The sequence below is a fragment of the Artemia sp. Qi Xiang Cuo genome, chromosome 19 (assembly GCF_049724085.1).
Source record: "Artemia sp. Qi Xiang Cuo chromosome 19, ASM4972408v1, whole genome shotgun sequence".
Taxonomy (NCBI): domain Eukaryota; kingdom Metazoa; phylum Arthropoda; class Branchiopoda; order Anostraca; family Artemiidae; genus Artemia; species Artemia sp. Qi Xiang Cuo.
Window position 1 is genome coordinate 39,837,078 of NC_142812.1, and position 17,806 is coordinate 39,854,883.

At 37.2% G+C, this 17,806-nt stretch overlaps 1 long non-coding RNA gene across 1 annotated transcript in view; it reads right to left on the reverse strand.

The window, feature by feature from the left end:
- LOC148940835 (uncharacterized) overlaps positions 1-11,267 on the reverse strand; it is a 31,057-nt gene extending 19,790 nt beyond the window's left edge. The window contains exon 1 of the long non-coding RNA XR_016143358.1: positions 11,083-11,267. This is a non-coding gene — a long non-coding RNA (uncharacterized LOC148940835). The remainder of the gene's footprint in view (positions 1-11,082) is intronic.
- Between the last annotated feature and the right edge of the window lie 6,539 nt (positions 11,268-17,806).

Genomic DNA, 17,806 nt, shown 5'->3' on the forward strand with positions numbered 1-17,806 from the left:
ACGACATTGCATTCTTTTCCACTCTCACAGTATAATTTCTATACTGTAGAGAGTGAATTGCAAGCACTTGTGCTCTCGGTACTAGGCTACTTTCTACACAGTCTCTGTACACACTCATGTTGAAATTGCTCTTTACAAAATGTGTAGGCACCTCTTTACACGCCTTCTTTTCATCCCCACTATGAGTTTCCACGCAATAAACTTTGGGGCCCGGGATCACCCCCCTGGATATCAAATCACTCCCCGTCTCTGATTTTAACATTAATAATTGGTTGGGGGCTTGACGTTTCACCAACTCGGGGTAGAGAGATGGATTCCAGTTGGTGAAATCCATCCGCGAGCTGATGTGCACCCCATTTTGCAAATCACCCAATAAATCCAATTCAGCCCCATTTACCTTTAACAGCAGAGAATCTGTATCACCATAGTAAACTTGAACCTCCCCTCCCGTGGCCATTGCACCTTGCACACATTGTAAAAAAACGACAACATGAGCTTTTTTGAAATTTCCAGTACTGAACTGCCATCTGCAATATTCTTGTTCAGCACCACATTTCTTTCTCGCCTGTGTAGGAGAACCATGCCGGCCTCAATGCTCGTGAATGATGTAAAATTGGGGTCGGCAATAATTCGTGCCCACTCTAGAGGGTTAGTCACAACGTCGGAGCGAGATCTATTACGAACGCTTTCACACATTTTGCCAAACGCTGACTTTAGAATGAGCTTATACATTTCCTTCTCCACCTTTGTATTGGCCCTAGAGCGTTTATCGACAAAAGTGTCAATAAACCTTTTCTAGTAGGGTCGCTGATTGAACTGCAGGACCCTGTGTATTTTAGTGATCTTGAAGACGATGCTCACCATCCAATGCAAAAGCACATGGTGAACCACGATATTCTCCTTAGGGTCCAAATAAGCAAACAGTTTCTGTTTAGAGGGAGTCCAGTGCATCCCCATATCCTCAACCAATGAACGATTGTAGGGGCTCAGAGAGTCCCTGCTCACCGGCCGATTGATACAGGGAAAGACAAAATCTTTGACTGAGTCGTGAAGCGCCAGCGGAATGTGACCATCAAATTCAAAGAACCATCCTTGTGGCCCATTGTCCTCAACGGTGGTAATGTCGGGGAACTCACAAGGATTCTCAAGCCATTGATAGTTCCCACACAGCAAAGAGTAGTGTGACATTGCCGAGGGGTACAGTGAGTTCATGTCCAAGAACACTGCATTTGACTTTGCACCGGTACTTTGTCCGCTCGGATCGGTTGATAAGACGCGGTCCCCATGAAAAATATACCCTCCCATCATTGAACGCTCCACAAAAGGGTGTTTATCTATGTCGGTGATTCGGCCTATTTAATCCCGGCTAATTTTTTAAATTAAATCCATCACTAAATGCCGTTTAGACAAATAACGGCCTATATATAACCCGAACTCTGAATAGATCTGATCTGTTTTCTTACAGATTATATCCAACAGAGTTAGAACGTCACTGGCCAAGTACAGTCTACAATAATCCCACCCATTTTTACAATCCCCCTTGGACCACACCTTCTTGGCCAACTCATATTCCTCGGCAGTGCATTCACTGTTGGTCAGGGAATTGTAAACAGATTCAATGGGCGGTAGTTTCACCTCGCTTAAGCGAGTGCAAGAGCAGTAATAATCGTATGCGTATATACCTTTGCAGGTCAAAAGGTCATACACTTCACCGTCTTGAAAGTGCTGTTTAAGCAAGGGGAATCTATCATTATGGTCCCTCTTCTGCACTTTAATCAATTCACTCAATACCTTGGGAAAAAACTACAGGACTATTAATACCTGGTATTATTCCAACATATCCATTCATCATACGGAACCCGCCATTCACGTTAGAGACGAAAGACGATTTCGGCTGATATGAGGATTATGTTATAGATAAATTACCTATTCATCCATGCGTCCTCTCCTCCCCCTCCCTCCAGATGCATACGTGCCAGTGCCGGTAAAATAAATATTAAGTCAAAATTAGAGTTGTGGATAGAAACAGGAATAAAAAACTACTGACTAACATTTAAGTTACACGATTGATGCGCTACCCCGCGAAAATTACTACCCCCCGAGGATATTTCCTGCCACAAGTGATTATGATCTCTGACTTTCCCCCTCCCCCTCTTTTCCCTTTAGTCCCCTTATCCCCCTCCTCTGCAAACTCTCCCTTACAAACCCAACATATTTTTTGATTTTTAATCGCGAGACGATCCTCTGCGGACAACACCATTGGATAATGGGTATTTCTCAAATGAGAAATAGCGCCATTAGCCGTGCCAATCAGTTTAGTCAGTGCCTTAACCACGCACTCGTTCTCATCCAATGTTTCTACTATTTCTAACAACCGCATTGTGTTAAAACTATATTTTTGTGCGTGGGCATAGGACGTTGCAATATCCTGATGTTCTTTGACTCAGTTTGGAAATTGGGGATCATTCACCTCCACCAGCTTAGCTTCACAGTCTAAAGATATTTTGTTGCACTGAAGAAGGGCATTTTGGAAATTTTTGAATCGTAGAATGGCCCTATCCCCTGTAGCCGTTTCCACTGTCTGGTAGCCATGACGGCTACAATGCTTCATGTTATCTTGCAGCTTTAGTTCAGTCCAAAATCGTGACAAAAATGTTGAACAGTAGAAACGGGCACTCTGTTTCTTACCCTCCCCCAGAAATCTAGTGATGTCAGTGATAGGATTAAAATGACCGAGTGCATTCGGTTCACTAGTCGGTATGTATAAGCATCCAAACCCAGGGTTTAACCAAATCAACTGAGGGGCTCCTTACGGGGAAGACCACCCCCTTCTTTTTAGGGCGAGTTCCATCTTCAAATTCTGCTTAATATTGTACCACAGTAACGCCGATATTTAAGTAGGTATTAGCCCTTTCAAAAATATCAATGAATCGAAGCGTTACTGGGTATTTCCCCTCCAAACAAGAAAAATCTAAAATAGGGAAAACGAACCCTTCCTTCCCTTGCACAGCCCAAATGTTTAAATTTATCATGCTAGCGTCCCGAGCTAGAGGCTCGAATGTTGATATGAGGAAAGCATATCGGAAACACATTTGATCTGTTTCAAAACAGATCTGCTGGACACCTTGACAACCTTCTGGATCTGGATTATAATTTAAAACTACTGCTCTCAGACCCTGCCCCCCCTCTTAACTTCAAATCTTTCTTAAATTTACAAATATTATCGCTTAAATTTTCAACAAAAAGAACTAAAGATCCACTACCGTTTTCGTTAAAGTTCTCAAGATGCGTTATAATTTGATCTACCCAATCTATGAAAACACCCCCAAAATTTTCCAAATTCGAATAAACCAAACGCATCTCGGAATGTATAAAATGATAGTAAACCTCACTTTTTCCCTCATTTAAATAAAAAACCTTTAGAACAATGGAAACCTTAATTGAATCCCTCCCCCACAATTGAATCGGGTTCTCCAGAAGTGCACGAATTTTATCTACATATGCATGCACAATTTCTATAGGATCAAAAACAAATTTTCCCCCCATAAGTGTATTAAAGGGATCACCAAACGTCGCAGTGAAAACAACTATATTATTTAAAATTATATTCGACAATTGAAAATCGGAGAGAGTTGTACCCCCCTTCCCCTCTTGTATATTACCCCTCCCCAAGTTGTTCAACAATATCTGGCGAATGCTCCACTTCAGTTGTTCGAAGTGGAGTCGTTATGGTATAGGAGGCTGGTGGAGGAGGGTTCCCGGTAAAAAAAAAAAAAACCTTCAAAGTATTCGGGCTCAAGTATAACACCTCAAATTCGCTATTATTTAAATTAAAAAAATAAGCTAAAAAGTCATCAATATCGAAAGGTACTTCAATAGAGTTAATGATTTCGTTGTCCTGAAACTCCACTGGCGGTGTTAGAATTGGTTCCTCCTCTTCTTCACTGGACGGTGAATAGGGGACCAATGGTCGCCCGATCTATAGATGAAAAATAGCTTATTTTCAAAGTGTTCAAATCATCCCTAAAGTTAAAATTCTGATTATTGCATAATATAATTTTGTTAATACAAATGAAGATAATCTAAGATCTGAAAAGTAAGGCGACACTTTGTTCATCTATTTTCAGTTCTCCAATTTTTTTTTTTTTGCGGCACTTTCCCACAGTACATCCCCCGGCCCTTCCCGGACCCACCGGTGCATCCCTGTGGCACTTCCCTGACCCGTGGCGCATCCCCCGGCGCTTCCCTAACCTTGCCCCACAGCACTTCCCTGACCCATCGGTACATTCCGGGATCCGCGGCCCCCGGCCATTTACATAATATCCCAAAAAGCTGAAATATTTCTAATTCCATACTGGTTTAGTAAACACATGAGTTTAATTATGGAGGTTAGATGAACGAGTTTGAACTTCAAAATGTTGAGAATCGTTAAGCCGCTTTCCCCCTCACTTCTTAGGCATTATACCGCTATGTTTTGACATAAAGCTCTCTGCGCGAGATTATAAATAATTTTGGCATCTCCTTTCCCTGTTTTGTTTTACATTAGCGGTTTCAGTCAATCAAGGTTTCAATGGCCATTGCGTAATTCTGTGTTTTCTGAAATAGCGGAGAACAAATTGTCTGCAAAATTAATATTTTAAGACATCGGATTTCTATATTCTATGTAAGATCGAAACATGGCACGATAGAAATATTCAGTTTAAATTAGAACGACAATATGTGACAGATGGGATAATCTCTCTCAAAATTAGGTGAAAAAGAGCAGTCGGTGTTTCTAAGGTACCGAAAAATATATGTGAGAGCAATATAGAAAATAGTAAAGATTAAAAAAAATAAAAATTTGAGTTTCAAAGGTGGTGATTATTAATAGAAAGTACCTAAAAATATTTGCATATGAGATATCGAAGCGATAGCAAAGTTATAAAAGAGTGGTTTCTTTGCAAAAAAAAAATTACATTTAGATATCTCTGAGGGAGATAAATTTAAAACAATTGTGGGGGGGTGAGGGATTAATATCCCGCTGAGAAAAGTTTATATTGGGATTGAAAAAGAAAAAACATTGGAAAAAATAGAAAGGTAGGAAAAAATGCTTACATTTGCATAATCCGTCTGGGCTTGGGTGCCCGAAGGACCAGGTAACGTGTGTTGGAGGGCGGGCGGGGCAGCTCCTAAGACCCTCGATATTGCATGATAAGGGGGTGGCGGGCCGGCTATTTCACGATCTTGCGTAGCTTCGGCATTGTAGTTAACCACCCACTCTCTCTTAAGTTTTCTGCCAGGCTGCATTGGGACTGGCACTGATGGGGCTGCCTCACCCTCTCTGGCTTTCTTGGAAGAAGGGGGCATGCATTCTTCATAATTGCCCTTAAAAAGAAGAGAAAAAATTAGTATCAAAATAATTTGCCCCTTTTTTTACAGAAAGAAAGTTAGTACCCTCATCCATATAATTTTGTTTAGAAAAGCAAATAAAACTGTTTTAATTTGACAGCCAAAACAAAACCTTTTGGCTAGACCGATAGCGTGAACACATCGGAAAAGGGGTGAAAACTAATTTAACCTCGCGTATAGCATTATGTCAAAACCAGAGCGGCATTTTCATTAAAAATTGACAGAAGTCAGTGGTCGCTTTTAGCTAGGATATAGAACACTTAAAATTGCATAAATTTAACAAAAGGATAATTATTTCTTTTTGCGAGAGTTTTGTTGTAAAACAGTGAGGGGGGGGGTTAGGTTTTGAGGGTAAAAGAAAATATTTTATGTATTTAATTTTGACGGAGAAACAGTGCCTTGTGACTGTGGCTGCCGCGCTCGTAAACACAGAGGAACAGGGGTGTCAGCTAATTTTAACCTCGCGTAGCGCAGTATGTCAAAACCAGAGCGGCATTTTCATTAAAAATTGACAGAAGTCAATGGTCGCTTTTAGCTAGGATATAGAACACTTAAAATTGCATAAATTTAACGAAATGGTAATTATTTCTTTTTGCGAGAGTTTTGTTGTAAAACAGTGAGGGGGGGTTAGGTTTTGAGGGTAAAAGAAAATATTTTATGTATTTAATTTTGACGGAGAAACAGGTCCTTTTGACTTTGGCTGCCGCGCTCGTAAACACATAGGAAAAGGGGTGACAGCTAATTTTAACCTCGCATAGAGCATTATGTCAAAACCAGAGCGGCATTTTCATTAAAAAGTGACGGAAGTCAGTGGTCGCTTTTAGCTTTGATAGAGACAAATTACCAGTTCATAGAGTTAACGAAAGGAGACGATGTTATTTTTGTGAGAGAAGTTATTTAAACCGTTTAGGGGGGGGGGGTTAGTTGGGTATGGTCAAATAAAATATTGTTTGCAATTAATTTTTAATTATACACTGGGAATGGGTACAGTTGCTGAAGCGCTCATCCGCACAGTGGAAAGGGGTGACAGATAATTTTAAACTCGTTTCCAGCATTATGTCAAAACAGGGCGGCATTTTCATTAAAAATTGACAGAAGTCAGTGATTGCTTTAGCTGGAAATATAGAATGAAGGAATTTATCGAAATGGTATTTCTTTTTGCGAGAATTTGATTGTAAAACAATGGTGGGGGGGGGGGGTTTGGGGTAAAGGAATATATTTACGTTTTAGCTGAATATACTGGAGGATGTCCAAGGAAAATAATTTTATTTGAAAATGTACTAAAACGGAACTTACATGGTAAATTGTAGTTGCCAAGGCTTCTATTTCATCAATATTATCCATTTTAGTTTACACTGTGTCAAAATACTTTCTGATAATTTAATCACATTGCATGTCCGTTATATACGAAATCTCAAGGGCGAATTGTTATGTAATGGGTAAAATTATATGTAAGCAGGCCCCTGATTATTTGAGAAGGAGTATGTAACCGACTCTCTGATTGGCTGAGCAGGAAACACGTGATCTAACTGTTTCCGGGAAACTCATAACATTTGGTGAGAGCAACAATAACAAATACTATTTCTGGATCATAACATTCACGATTGATTATGCAATCAAGTTCTTGGAAATTCACTTCCCCCTCGAGTCCTAGATCAATAACATTGTTCCAGTTAGAATTCAATGCGCATGTGCAACCTTCGTTTCGGAGTTATTACACATAGAAACATCAAATAAATCGACCTTGGAAAAAGAGGTCATTGACCGATTACGCAATCATTCTCCCTAGGGAGGCTATGCCCATATAAGGAGTTCGTTCAGTATCAATAGGGTCACTTCTACTGTCAAGCATGGCTCTGAAGCGAGGGCGCTCCGAAAGACGGAGGAGGATTTGCTAGATGATTTCCAGAGATATTGTCTACAGATTAGTTTGGGTATCCATCTGACTGACCATATTTCAAATAGTAAGCTGTTCAAAAAAATGTGGTTCAATCCCGCTTTCTAAGGCTATAATGAGAACAAGGTTGAGATGGCTAGAACACGTTCCTAAGATAGATAAGATATTTATTTAAAAAAAATCTCTATCACAAGCCCACAAAGGGCCGAATTTAGACTTCGGAGTAGACAAATCATATGGTTACACGAAAACTGGCAAAAATACAAAAAAACAACAACGAAAAGCAGGCCCATCTAGGGCCAAACGAAAATAAGGTCGTCCCCAAATGGGATGGGAGGATGTCGTAAGGAAATAATTAAGGGAAACTAGAACTTATTGGGAGGGTATAAAGAGGGAGCCTTTTAATAGATTGGAATGGAGGAAGAGCATGCGTAGCTGTGTTGGCCTCAGGCGGCTTGGTGCTGCATTGAATTGTTAGTAGTAATAGTAGGAGTAGTAGCTATATATTAAGAATTTATAAATTGAACAAACAAGAAGTAAGTGGCATTGCAGAAGCAGAGAAAGCAAAACAGAGATAATTAGATAAAGCAACGAGCTAGACGTGCTTTCAAAAAATCGAGAAATATCTGTCAAAGCCAAAATTGTACTGTCAACTTGAAATTGCGACTACTCAAGAGCAACGCACTTTCTATTCTATTTTACTCCTCAGAATGCTGGAAACAAAATGAACAATTACGAAAGCGAATTCTATCCTTTGAGACAATATATCCCAGGACACTATTGAATGTCAACTTCCTCAACAAGATCACAAATGCTGAAGTTGGAAAACGCATGGGAAAGCCAATATAATTATGACCTAATTGAAATTAAGGACGTGTCAGGTAATCATATGTGTCATCTCATTCACTTGTTTGAAGAACAGATCCTAAATGAAGTGCCTACGGCAGACAACTGAGAAAAAGGAAAAGTGGTTGCTCTGTACATGTTCTGCGTAATCAGCACAATAGCAATTTAAATAACCCAACCTTTCTTTAAAAATTAATTTTACCTTCAAAAATATCGAAAAAACTCAATTTTTGTGTAAAATATATACGAGAATATATATATATATATATATATATATATATATATATATATATATATATATATATATATATATATATATATATATATATATATATATATATATATATATATATATATATATATATATATATATATATATATATATATATATATATATATATATATTTATTATATATATATATATATATATATATATATATATATATATATATATATATATATATATATATATATATATATATATATATATATATATAGAACGACAAAAAAACATACGAAATTACATAAGAAAATACTGTCATTTTCGGTGTTGAGGAGGGGGGCGCAGGCCCAAGCTCTGAAGGCAGGATCGGCAAGCCTTGCTCGTCTGGCCTAGATCTACCACAGCACAACCTATTTATACTTGTACTTTTTACTTCTTTTAAGTTATCCTTGGCTCTTAGGGTGCTACAGATAAACAGACATGCCTGGCTCCAGGCTGTAGCGGATATAGACCTCATAATCTGGGGGGTGGACAAGGTTTACCATATGAAATAAAAGGAATTTAATGTCAGAAAAACGAGGGGGGCTGCCCCCTGCCCAGACTTAGAATCACCACTGACCCCAGGAGATTCAGTCCTCAGCTATTTGTTCACTGATCGACAACCTCACCATGATTTTGAATATTTTTGAAAATTCATTTTACCAAAGGAACTCCAATCCAATGACATCCACTGCATGTTTAACCTAAGGGAAATTAAGGTTAGGTAGGATCCGCCGTTACTATCACGATGAGGATAAGGAGTCGAATATTTCAACAACTAACGGAGTTGCAGACTTCTTCAAGTAAAAGATGGAAAGTGTCACGGAAACGCCAGTAGGGGGGAAGAACTAGGGTCTCATGACCCATCCCCTCCATTCAATCAAAATCACGACATTATTTACCTGGCTTATATTTTCCAAATAATATGCCCATAGTAAGCGTGTTTTTTTTTCCAATTGTTGCCCTCCCTCCCTCCAATATAAGTTCTTTTGCACCTTTGCTATATCAAACAGTTCGTGGTAACGAACTGTAAGTAAGGAGCGACCCGGTTCAATAGTAACCAAAACTCTAGAAAACAGAATTTTGATACCAATAGATACATCAGAAGAATCAGATTTTTATGCTGATTTCAAATATATAAGTTTCATCAAGTTTAATTTTACTCATCAAAAGTTACGCGCCTGAGAAAATTTGCCTTATTTTCGAAAAAAGGGCGAAACAACCCCTAAAAATCATAGAACTTAAATAAAAACACACCATCAGATTCAGCGTATCAAAGAACACTACTTTAGAAGTTTCAAGCTCCTATCTGCAAAGATTTGGAATTTTATATCTTTGCCAGAAGATAGATCACGGATGCGTGTTTATTTGTTGTTTCTTGTTTTTTTTTTGTTTTGTTTTTTTTATTTTCCCAGGGGTGATCGTATCGATCCAGTAGTCCTAAAATATCGTGAGAGGGCTTATTCGAACGGAAATTAAAAGTTCTAGTGCCCTTTTTAACTGACCAAAAAAATTGGAGGGCAACTTGGCTCCCTCCCACGCTCATTTTTTCCCCTAAGTCACCCAATCAAAATTTTGAGACAGCCATTTTGTTCAGCATAGTCGAAAATCTACTTAATATGTCTTTGAGAATGACTTAATCCCCCACTGTTCCCGGGGGAAGGGCTGCAAGTTATAAACTTTGCCCATTGTTTACATATAGTATTGGTTATTGGGAAGCATACAGGGGTTTTCAGGAAGAATTTTTTTCTTGTGGGGGGTCGGGGTCAGAGTAGGGGATACGGGTAAGGATCTTTCCATGGAGGATATTTCCTTGGGGGAAGGGACATTTCTATGAAGACATTTCCCAGCATTATTTAAAAAAAACGATCAGAAATTATATAAAAAAAACAAGTTTTTTTCAACTGAAAGTAAGAAGCAACTTTAAAAATTAAAACGAACAAAAAGTATTACATATCTGAGGGGGTCTACCCCCAAGTCAATACCTTACTCTTTACGCTAAAGTATTTTTTAGTACTTTCAAAAGAGCCATCTATTGTAATTAGACAGCCTGTGTGATTGAGGGGCCTCCGATTCAGACAAGATTCAATCTATAGCATAAAGGATGAGGTATTGGCTAGAGGGCAAATTCCCTAACATACTTAATTAAAACGTACAAATATAGAAGATTGTTACGTAAGTTAATTCTTAAGTTACGTCAGAACAAAATTTTGAGAAAGCGATTTAGCCAAAAAAAGGAAAACTAATATGCGAATTTTGTTTTAATTATTCATGTACGATCAGCCCAAATCGAACCTGCATTAATTCAAATACTTTGAGAAATTAACTAAAAAAAACAAGTTTTTTTAACTGAAAGTACGGATTGACAATAAAACTTAAAAGGAAAAGAAATTATTCTGGATGTGTAAGTGGCTATCCCTTCCTCAACGCCGAGCTCCTTACGCTAAAGCTTGACTCTGTCTCACACCTTTATTTTTTAAAACAATAAAAAACTTTAGCGTAAAGAGCGAGGCGTTGAGGTGGGGACAGCCCCTTTCATATACGGAATAATTTCTGTTCGTTTTAAGTTTTAATGTCGTTCCTTACTTTCAGTTAAAAAAAACTTGTTTTTTTAGTTGATCTTACTATTAGAGCTAATCCATCTACAATTTAAGGCAAATGGTTATTCAATACAAGACGAATCACTTACCAATACCACGGAATCTGCAGCTTCCTTTACGTCGTTTTCCGGCTTTAAAATATCTTCCATTTCTATCTGCACGTTCGATTTTACTATTGTAGCATTTTCTACCTCATTTTCCGCTCTCATTTTCGGAGATTCTTCAAAAGAACAGTATTATAGTACTAATATTTCATTCCCTCAGGACAGCATTTTAGTGCCTACAAGAAAGCGGTTTTCCAAAAAAATCAGCTTTAAAGTTTTGCTGTTCCTATAGTACATTGTTAGTATAGTATAGTTATAGTATAGTTAGTTATAGTACATTGTATATGCTGTTCCTATAGTACATGTTCATATATATAATTAATGCGTACATAACAGCTCCGGTAATTCGTAAGGCGGTATGTTACACAATACCATGCTTTAAGGAGAGCGGGAAAACGATATTTAGGTTTATCGATTGTTATTAGCACAATTCTTCCCTAAGGAAGGTTTTAGCTTCCAAGACAAGAAAAAAACAATTTTAAGACCAACACTTCCGGGCTTTAACAATATCAGCATTGGAGAAAAGCAAGGTATTGGTAAGCTACTTGGCAAAAAAAAATTCTATGCGAAGAATAACCTTCGAAAAAATTCAACATAAAAAAAACACACAGAATGATGCTCCAGGGGTGTCAATTGGAGGGGGGTGTATATGCCCCCTCTGGGTCCCTTCCCCTCCCCTTTTCACTGAAATACCTTTCTGTATTTCCATTGAAAAAAAGGCAAAATTCCCCCCTAGGGAATGCTACCATTTCATCAAACCGTCACAAGCACTAAACGTCATTTTGTCGACAAGGAAAATCCGTCAGAATATCAACACGTCAGGAAATCGACAGTCATAGCATCGACAGATCAGGATATCGACAGTCACAATCGCTACCCGTCAGAACGTCGACAGTCATAACATCGACACGTCAGTTCATCGACAGTCACAATCGCTACCCTTCAGAACGTCGAAAAAAAATTAGATTTTTTTAGATTAAATCTAATTTTTTAGATTAATATCGAAGTGTCGATATTATGACTATCGAGGTTCTGACGGTTAGTGGTTCTGACGGACTTTCGTTATGTAAAAAAATTTATAAGTTTATATAATAGTAATAAGTATATAATAGTTTAGAAACAAAGTTCGGTTATATATTTGCACATCAGGGGGGTAGTGGAAAAGCATAGCATATATTAAATACGTAACCTAACATAACCTAAGTATCTTTCCCCCCTAAACCCCCCCAAAAAAGTTTTCGATGTTATGACGTGTCGATGTTATGACTGTCGACGTTCTGACGGTTAATGGTTCTGACAGGTTTTCGTTATGAAAAAAATTTGTGATGTTATGACGTGTCGATGTTATGACTGTCGACGTTCTAACGGGTAGCCATTGTGACTGTCGGTGAACTGACGTGTCGACGTTCTGATGGGTAGCGATTGTGACTGTTGATGAACTGACGCGTCGATGTTATGACTGTCGATGTTCTGACGGGTAGCGATTGTGAATGTCGATGTCCTGACGTGTTGATTGTCGATGTTCTGACGTGTCAATGTTCTGACGGATTTTTTGTTGATGTTATGACGAATTTTGTCGATGTCCTGACGGTAGTGGTCCTGACTTGTCGATGTCATGACGCCTCCCCCCCCCCTAGATCTAAAAAAATACATTCACCCCCCCCCCAATTTCCGTGAACTGACACCACTGCAAGGCTCCGAACTCATTTTGTACTGGAAAGGGTAAATCCAAAACTTTGGATGTAAAAGAAACAGAGCTGGAGAATTAGAAATTGAGTGTTTTAGAACATCTAAATAACTGTGAAGGGGTGTAATTAGTTTTACTATAGAAAAAGAAGTAGAATGGGGGAAATAATGAATTAGTATTTTTATGGGGGAAATAATGAATTAGTATTTTCAGTTTACTCTAAATCCTGAATAATAGTTGCTACTTATCCTTTATGTTAAACCATCCTATTCAAATTATAACGGGGATAATTCTTTCATTAAATGATAGGGTATTAATACTAACATCACGAAAGTGTATGGAGAACGGACCTAATTTTCAATTGGGAATGGATACCCCAAAAAGCAATTAATTCTAAAACTATAAAAGAAAAAAAACAAAAATTGAATTAACCAGGAATTGTAGAAAAAGATGAAACAGACCAAACATCAACTACGAATAACGACCAGTTATTCCTTCGTCAAAGTGAAAATTATAGAAACAATTCTGAAATATACAATATAAAAACAGCTTCTAAATCTTAACTAACGGTAGGATCTTTACGTAATACCAAAAAAAACACAAAGTGGTGTGCATAGAATACTCTCGCCCGTGTGGAAAATTTTAAGTGGGGACAATAAAATTTACAAAATTGGCTTCAACAGCATAATACAGCAAAAGGTCCCTCCATGAAGTTTAAAAAAGACTAAAAAACATTCGAATCAGCAGCAGCTGCGGAACTTTTTTTTTATCTTCGCCCCATATGCTAATATAATGTTTGATCATACGAAAATAATTGATAATTAGCTTTGGAAAGTTTTATCGAGATCCTAGAAATGGAAAAAAAAAATCTAGAAGGAGACAAGTATAAATGGGGAAAAGGGTTAATACACATTAAATACTTTTCGCAAAAGTTTAAATAAAAAAAACAGCCAGAGCTTTATACATATTTCGAACAATAAAGAATTGGGATTGGGTTGAATGGGAGCTGAGTTGCACAGTAGTAGAGTTAAATAGGACTGGATTAAGCGGGGGTTGAATTGGGGAGGGGGGGTTGAAATACGTTGGCTAAATTAGGGTGTGATTGTACAGGGCTGATCTGAATGATGGTTGAGATGTGGGTGGGTTGAGCTAAGCTGGAGTTGAACTGAATGGCGGTTGAGTTAAAAGGGATTGAGTTCAATGGATGTTGAGTTGAACAAGGGATGAATTAAATAGGGCGAGCTGAACGCAATTGAGTTAAATGGGGTTGAGTTACACGGGAACCAACTTAAACGGACATAAATTCCTATCTATTATTAATGGAACCCAAAACAAACAGAAATTAAAATGAATAGCCAGATCAAACAAAAAGATAACAGATACTGATATAGATGAATAAATTAATCCCAAAACACACAAATATTAAAATCAATAATCAAGTCAAACATAAAACGATCAGAAATTAGTACAAACAGGGGTAGAGCTACTACCCCCTGATGCTTCTAAAGGATAGGCGTCATTTGTGGTTTACTGATAATTATTTGTATTTTAAGCTGTGTGGTTTTACTTGTCATAGCATCAACTTCGAAGTGGCAACACAATAATAACATAAAATAACAAGGCTAATCAAAGTTTACAAATAAGAGGGATGCTACTTCACCTAACTTATTTAGAGCCTTCCCCAACACGATATTTGAAGTCTCCCCTTTCTTTCTTGCACTAAATGAAAGTTTAAACTCCCCGCCCCCCGATCCGTTACCGAGATATTGCAGATATGATAATCTGATAACTAGAATATACATAGTGTCTTTGATTTAGCGCATCCCTCTCCCCAAATTCAAAATTCAGCAACCACTCGCCCCCACCCTTAATATTTCAACACAAGGCTGTTCCTGGGATATAAAAAATATGGTACTTTATTAGCCTTGCAATACACGGTGTCTTTTGATTTACCTGTTAATTTACCTGTGCACAGTTTAGAAGTCCCATAGAAGTTTATAGTGCAAAAGTTTCAGTGAATCAGAGACAAAATTTTTAGCCCCCTCCTTCGCCACAAAACTTTAATTCCCTTTGCCCTATTCTCTCGCTTAACTTTTCCCAGCAATAACTGAAAGTATAATCTTCAGCCTTCAAACCGTTCACAAGATACTGCAGATAGGCTATTTCGATGACCTGAGTAGTATGCTTCATCTGGATTTGCGGCCTTTACGTTCCATCCTGTGTTATTTGCGGCCTTTACGTTCCTTGGTGCCTTTCCAGAGCATGTACCTATGGATTTGGGGCCTTTACGTTCCTTGGGACCTTTCAAGAGCATGTACTTATGGATTCTAGGCCTTTACGTTCCTTCCTATGCTATTTGGGGCCTTTACGTTCCTTCCTATGCTATTTGGGGCCTTTACGTTCCTTCCTTTGTCATTTGGGACCTTCCTATGCTATTTTCAAAGAGAGTGAGTATAACTTGATTGGTGATTGGGATTTGAATAAAAGGAATAGTTTTCTTTACAATTCATATTAGTAAGAGAATTAAATTCAAAGAGAATAGTTTATTTGATGATATCTCATTTGCATTAAGGTAACTCAATTTGCGAAAAGGTATTCCATTTGCACAACTCTGCTCTGATTGAATTGTCGCCGACAATGGGTCGAAAACGACATGTAATCACTGCTAAAACTTTTGTTGTTGCTAGAGGATTACCCAATTCACTTCTTAGTGTTAACTGACAAAGTTCCAAATACGAACATTTTGAAAAGCAGACAGGTTTTTTTTTTGTTTAGCATTTGCAAAAAAAAGGGGTAATTAGTGATTAGTTAATTTTTTAACATGAAATCTCTGAATAAAATATTTTCTAAGCATGTATTTGACGATGGATAAAAGGGTTAAGGTGATTAGCAATTACGAGCGAGGATTCCTCCACTGGTTCGTGGCAGATTCCCCCACTATTTGCTTGCCTTTCCTTGGCACCTTTCCAAATAAGCGGGGATCCCCCACCGGTTCCTACACATTGCAAAAAAGTGAGCAGTATGAAAACTCCACGTTTTCAACCAGACTGGTTTTTTAGCTAAATCTTTTGAAACAGTCCAGCCTCTATTTCTGACCGTTTAAGTTTTAATGTTAGTGTTGTCAGTCAAAAGCTATGACCTTGAGAAAAGAGCTTAAGAAAATTGCCTGATTATCAAAAAATGGGGAAACATCCTCCAAAAGTCGACAGGAATGCCCCTCTCCAGCGCTTTGTTGGATATGTTGAATAAAATATGCAAAGTCGACATAGCTTTATTTCATTTTTTGTAAGGTTAATTTAGACGAGGTTAGCCTACGTGCGCGCACGTACCCTCGTCGAAATTAACCTGAAAAAATGAAATAAAGCTATGTCGGCGTTGCATATTTTATTAAGCATAACCGAGACCGCGCTGGAGGGGGGCATTCCTGTCGACTTTTGGAGGATGTTTCCCCCATTTTTTAATAATCAGGCAATTTTCTTAAGCTCTTTTCTCAAGGTCATAGCTTTTGACTGACAACACTAACATCAAAACTTAAACGGTCAGAAATAGAGGCTGGGCTGTTTCCAAAGATTTAGCTAAAAAACCAGTCTTGTTGAAAACGTGGAATTTTCGTACTGCTCACTTTTTTGCAGTGTGTCGGAAACAGTGGGGAGTCCCTGCTCATTTGGAAAGGTGCAAAGAAAAGGCAAGCAAACAGCATGTAATTTCAAAACGTGTTTAATCACTTTTCTTGAATGAAGTATCTGTACTGTATATTCAAGAGGTGAAATCAATAAAGAGCTTGTTACTTACTTACAAATATTTTCCTAATTTCTTGAATGAAATTTCCGTATTGTGTATCCAAGAGTTGACTTCAAAAAAAAATTGTTACTTACTGAGAATTTTTTCATAATTTCTTGAATTAAATTTCTAAATCGTGTAGCTAAGTGAAAATTGTTTGTGATAAAGAAAAAAAATTTACTTACTTGCGATTTTTTCATAATTTCTTGAATGAAGTATCTCTACTGTATATCCAAGAGGTGAAATCAAAAAAAGAGTTTGTTACTTACTTACAAATATTTTCATAATTTCTTGAATGAAATTTCCGTATTGTGTATCGAAGAGTTGACTTCAAGAAAGAAATTGTTACTTACTGAGAATTTCTTCATAATTTCTTGAATTAAATTTCTACATCGTTTATCTAAGTCGTGAAAACACTTAAGAGTTTGTTACTTACTTAGATTTTTGTCATAATTTCTTGAACGAAATGTCTTTTTGTTTGTCCAGCAGGTGAATTCAAGAAAGAATTTGCTACTTACTTACAATTTTTTCATAATTTCTTTAATGAAATTTATGTATTGTGTATCCAAGAGGTGACTTCAATAAATAATTTGTAACTTACTTAAAATTTTTTTTATATTTTCTTAAATGAAGTTTCTGCCTTACGTCTCCAAAAGGTGACTTCAGAAAAGAGTTTGTTACTTGCTTTATATTTTTCATAATATTTTAGATGAAAGTTCTATATTGTGTATCTAAGAGCTAACTTCAAGAAAAGAAATTGTTACTTACCGAAAATTTTTTCATAATTTCTTGAATTAAATTTCTACTATCTAAGTCATGAAAACAAGAATGAGTTTGTTACTTACTTAGAATTTCGTTATAATTTCTTGAACGAAACGTCTTTTTTATTGATCCAGGAGGTGAATTCGAGAAAGAATTTGCTACTTACTTACAATTTTTGATAATTTCTTAAATAAAATTTATGCATTTTGTATCCAAGAGGTGACTTCAAGAATGAGTGTGTTACCTATTTACAATTCCTTCCTAATTTCATGAATGAAATTTTAGTATTGTGTATCCAATAGGTGAAAACAATAAAGAGTTTATTACTTACTTGCGATTTTGTTATGATTTCTTGAATAAATTTCTGTATTGTGCAACCCAATGGCGAATTCAAGAAAGGGTTTGTTACTTATTTAGAAATGTTTCATAATTTCTTGAATGAAATGAATAAAACTATTCTAAAGAATAAAGACGGGTTAA